We start from the raw sequence: 5,817 nt of genomic DNA on the forward strand, positions 1-5,817 counted from the left end.
TTTTCATTATTTTGAGTCTTCTCTCCTGTTCACTGTTTTATTCTTTCTCATGGTCATTAATCTTTGTTTTTTCCATCATATTCTCACCTCCATATACATAAATTCAACGAAAATGCATAAAACAAATTGAACGGAAAAGAAATAAAAGTCACTCATACTTCACTCGACATTGAGCAATAGTGGCAACTAAAGTTTGAAAACATTGAGTGGAGATGTTAAAAAACAAAGAAAGAATAAGGAAGGAGGAAGGAGTGGCAGAGGAGGGAGGAAAGAAACTTTTGTAGAGACAAAAATATAAAATTTCAAAAAAAATAACCTTAAGCAAATGTTTTTGGGTTTGATTTTAAAAATAACTTAAGTTTAAACCTCTGTCTAAAAATTAAATAAAAAATATTAATAACATTTTTTAAATTAATAAAAACTTTTAAACACCGATTCTATGTGTATATACTTCAATTTTGAATAGAATCAAAGCCTGAATATTTTTAATAATTTAAAAAATGTAATGACTTTAGTTTTTTTTAAAACCAAAACATGTCAAATTACATTAAATAGTTGACGATAAATAACAATCATATCACTCAATTATTAAAAAAATTAAATGATATGAACTCAATTGAAAAATATCAAAATTTTGAATATTCATTAAATAAAACAAAACTTAATAAAAACTCGATTAAAAATAATTAAATTTATCAACAACTTAAAACTTAATTTTCTTCTTATTTCTCTAAACAATTTTAATTATTTCGTTAAGAAATGCATATATTTTCATTAATGCTATTTAGCATGCAAACTCAATCCATCACACCCCTAACCTTATTAATTAACAATATTCAATATTTAATTAGATTTTTTAAATTTTTTATTAATTAAATAATGACATAATTAAGATTTAAGATAATGATAAATTTGATTATTTTAAATTAATTTTCTATTGTTCTTTTTGTCAATTGAATATTCAAAATTGTGATACTTTTTAATTGATTTTATATCACTTATTTTTTTATTAACTAAGTTACGTGATTATTATTTTCTCATGTAATTTTTCTGGTTTATTTTTACGTGTGATAAGAAGTATATAGTTATATAATTAATATAAAATTGATATTTTGATTAATATAAACAATAAGTAACTTTTATTATCATCATCTTCAACACATTTTTAATGAAAATAATAAAAAATATTTGTCTTTTTATATTAATTATATAATATCATATTATTATAATATCATATTATATTAATCACAAAATTTCATATTTTTTAAAATATAGATACAAATAAGTAAGATAACATGATAATATAACTGTTACTCAATTAATTGAAAAATTAAATAATTAATACTCAATTGAAAAATATAAAAAATTTGAATTTATAAAAACTAAACTAAAAAATCTAAATTCATGGAATATTTAAAACTTAATTAAGCATTATTTAATAATTTATACATAATGAAATAAAAACTTCAAACCGTCCCCTATTAATTGTTCTAGGTTGTTTTTGACCATGAATCATCTACTATTTAGGAGGCTAAGCTAATGAATTACCTATGCATATCAATTCCATGGAAAGGGTCAAATATCATGTAATATTATTATTCATGCATCTTATTCGTTATTCAATTCCTAAATAATTTCACTTTATATATATTAATTTTTAAAGTGAAATTATTTAGGAATTGAATATATTACATGTGTGGTCTACTCAGAACTATTAATAAAATAAGATAAAATATTGATTTTTAAATAATATTTAACAATTTCTTATTAATTAAAAACTTGAGATTTTAAAAGTTTTGAAGTTTAAAATAAATATCATATATATATATATATATATATATATATCAAATCGTTTGAAAGTTAAAAAAAAAAAGTGTCATGTCTTTTTGCTGAAATATTAATTAAAAGTTTTCTAATGTGAAAAACTAATAATTAGCCAAACTACCATATATAGAAATGTATAAATCAATCACAGAAAATGAATTTAATCTCACAGGTTTCAGATTTTTTAAATTGGTAAATGCCTAATTAAATCTCTGGGAAGTTGTGAATTCAAATTTGGAATAAAACAAAAATCTTATTAAGCAATGCGTAAAAAAGTTTAAATTAGTTGTTGAACAATTTAATTTAATAACAAAATAATAACTTCTGTAGTATTGAATTGGCCTTTCAAAATAAAATTTAATAATAAAACGATTCTTCAAAATTTAATGGCAAGATAAAATTGTTGTGCTTTTTATATATTATATTAATTTTTGGAAGAATATAAATTATTAATACTGTGTTACTCATTTTTTTGAATTAGTTGATTATTTATCCATTCGCTTATATTAAAATTTGTCGGTTTAGTTTATTTTGAAGTCCAGAAAATGGTTAAGTAAATATATTTTCATTAATAGTTCTGAGTAGACAACACAAAAATCATATATTTATATTAAGTAAAAGTCCACACAAACACAAGATCTAAAATATAAAATTATTTATGGTTTAACGATGCAATAAGTAGGGGTAGGTAAACGATTATATCTCATTAAAATTTAGTTTATGAATCCGGCATATTAAATGGGTTTGATAAATTTGGTGTGTCAAATAAATGATTTTGTTTAAATTCATATCTAGTGAATAGATAAAAAAATTCGCTTTGTCGTCAAATAAAAATATGAAAACAGATTTTTTTTCAATCGATGAAATTTACTAAACTGAAGAAAATGTGTTTTCTATATAATTTGTTTATGAAATTTTACCAAACTAAGTATATAACTTTTCATTCGGTTAAAATATATTAAGATTTGCAATATAAAAATTCAATGAGTCACAATTTAAAAAAAGTAAATTTTGTCGTTACTAAATATTATAGTCAAATTTTATAAAAGAGTAAATGTTTTAAAATATATTTTAAATTGTTTTTTTTTTCGATGTAGAAAATATTGAAAATTAAAAATTGAGTGAAACGTAGAAAAGTTAATGATTATATATTTTGAGAATCTAGACCATTGTGTATTAAGTCTAATTTAAGTCTAGCCATTCTCACAGCATCTTCTGAATATTTCCTTTTATTTTTTGTATTTAGGTTGGAAAAGGACAAATTATTAATAGGTTGAAAATATTTTGAATTCTATATAATTTAAAAATGTATATTAAATTTATAAATTTCAATTGTGTAATTTAAAATTTAAAAACATATTTTAGATTGTATTATTCAGAATCTGAAATATATTTTAAAACTAAACAAATTAAAATTATCCGTTTCAAAAATATATTTTAGATTGTATAATTAATTCATAATATATTTTTGAATTTCATAATTTAAAAATATATTTTGAATTATATAATTTAAATTATATTTTTTAAATCATATAATTTAAAATTTTATTTTAGATTGTATAACTTGAAATACATTTTTTAAATGAGACGTATGTTTAAGTACGTTTAGACTGAAATATAATTTTAAATACGTTTCTTATTAAGTCGTTGTCATGGGCCACAGTTGTACAAGCCCATATGTTCAATATGTCCTTGCGGCCCTTTACACATTTGAGGTACTTATCAATGCTTTTTCTCAATGAAAATTGAAAAACATTCATCACTGTTCAACAAATAAACGAGTCCATTGTTACTACAATATTGAAAAAACTTCACACTGGATATTCTCATAATTACTGTTAGTAATTTATCGATGACTGGAATTTTTTTCTTTTATGGAAATTCTTTGGTATCTCTAATTAAGTATCTAACTATGAGAATGTTTCCACACAAGTTAAAAAATTTAAAGAGTTTTTTCCTACAAAATGAAAGCCAATTTGGAGTACTTGCTAACAATTTCATCATCATGCCTTAAGAATAACAGTGGGAAATCAACGTAGAAACATTATTGTATTTTTCATTTTGTACCATGTTCATTAATCTTATTGTTATTTGAGGTGTAGATATCATAAAATTTCAATGCTTTAAGATTTTGAGTTAATTATGTAAGAATCATGATGTATGTAATTTATAAGGATTCTTAATAAACATTTCTATCACGTCCAATAATTTGTTTAAATATTTTTTCTTTTTTTTATCTTTCGATGTATTTTTTAAAAATAAAACCGTTTAAATTTGTTTAGCTTGATGTTTATTTAAATTAGTAAGTTGATAATAATAAGTAGATGTTTATATTAGTGTACTTCAATTATGACTCTAATCAAGATTTAAATGACATAGGCACCACTTACAACTTGTAGTTATTACGTCTTAAGGATAATATTGTTTGTTGATTTTACTCATTGAAGAGACCTGACATGGACTCAAAACATAGTAAATGAGCATTTATTTTTCATACTAAGTAATGTTGAATTTTGTTAATAGTTATTTTCATATTTATTTCATCATTTCTCATCAACACGGATTATTATTATTATTATTAGTAGGTAGGGTTAGTGTAGAAATTATTACCATCTTTTCCCTTACATAATTCATATCACATCACTTGCTATGAGAAATTACTACCATCGTCATGCGAAGTCATCATTAGATCTCTCAATTTCGTTATGGAATTAAGAAGAATACATACAAGAATCCCATAACCTTTTTCTTGCAAGTCTCTGTCATGGCCATGCCAATTATTCAATTGAAACTTTGAAGCGTAAAACAGTAACAAAAGTGGAAACAAAAACAGAGACAAAGCCTAAGGCACCACATAGTCAACAACAATGGCGTCCTCCACATGTTCCCCAACCTTCACCAACCCTTCCTCCAGGTTCACACTCTCCAGTTCCTTCCGTCCTGGGAAAATAGACAGCGAAGCGATCGAGAACCCCTTCGCTCTCTCCGGCGAGAAATTCTCGCCGTAAGACAATTCTCCGACACCCTCCTTCATTCCTCGTACCACACTCAAAACCTCGTCTTTAACCTTAATTTCGTCGTGGTCGTCACCACCGCCCCCCTTCAGCTTCAAAAACCTCACGCGGAGGCCCGATCCCGTCGCCGACGGATTAAGGGTCGTTTTTGCGCCGACCCAGTCGACGACCATGATGTCCTCGCAGACTGGGAAGAGGAAGCCGGTGACGGCGGCGAGGTGGCTCGGGTGCACGTTGTAGGCTTGGAGGTGGTCCTTGGAGTGGTAGCGGCTGTGGAGCATGTGGGTGAAAGCAGTGGTGGGTCCGTTACGGAGAAGTGGGCCCGCCGTGAGTTGCAGGACCCCGTCGATGGAGGCTAACGAGTTCATGGCATTGACCATGGCGCTGACCTTGCTAGGCTCCGTTCCATCTTTGACCTTGACGAGGACAACGTGCTCCACCACACTTTGGCTTGAGGACATTCTGATCGTTGAAAAACGGGGTTTGGATTTGAAGAGTGGAGAATAGTGTTTGAACGGAGAGAAAAGGAGGGAAAACGACGGTGAACGTGTTTGAAGACTCAGCATCATCGTGCATTTAATGTTAGAGAAAACAAACATGGAAGTGTTTTTGTTTTTTTTTTACCAGATCAGTAGCCACCGATAATGATAACCATGTCTTTTCGTTGGATAAGATACTTCGACACCCAATTTATAATGTATATATTAGTATTATATTTCTTTGCACGTTTTACACGAGTTGTGTTGCTTGTTCATATTTATCCAGAAAAATATATTATTTATAAGTTTCCACCGACAAAATTATAGCTAATAGTATTGAAACCTATTTTCCTATATGTTGGATATTAAAATAATTTGTAACATGTTGTCCTGTCTTTTATGTTGAATAGAATATTTCATTTACATGTTTTTACTTAGGATAATTGTTTAACGATATAGTAAATAAATATTTAATATAAAAAGAAAAGATAATTAGTCTT

General features: G+C 26.5%; 1 pseudogene; it reads right to left on the minus strand.

Moving 5' to 3' along the window:
- Nucleotides 1–4,493: 4,493 nt before the first annotated feature.
- On the minus strand, nucleotides 4,494–5,518 carry LOC124842592 (stress-response A/B barrel domain-containing protein UP3 pseudogene; annotated as a pseudogene).
- Between the last annotated feature and the right edge of the window lie 299 nt (nucleotides 5,519–5,817).

The sequence above is a fragment of the Vigna umbellata genome, chromosome 2 (assembly GCF_029865625.1).
Source record: "Vigna umbellata cultivar VRB3 chromosome 2, Vumbellata_1.0, whole genome shotgun sequence".
Lineage (NCBI taxonomy): Eukaryota > Viridiplantae > Streptophyta > Magnoliopsida > Fabales > Fabaceae > Vigna > Vigna umbellata.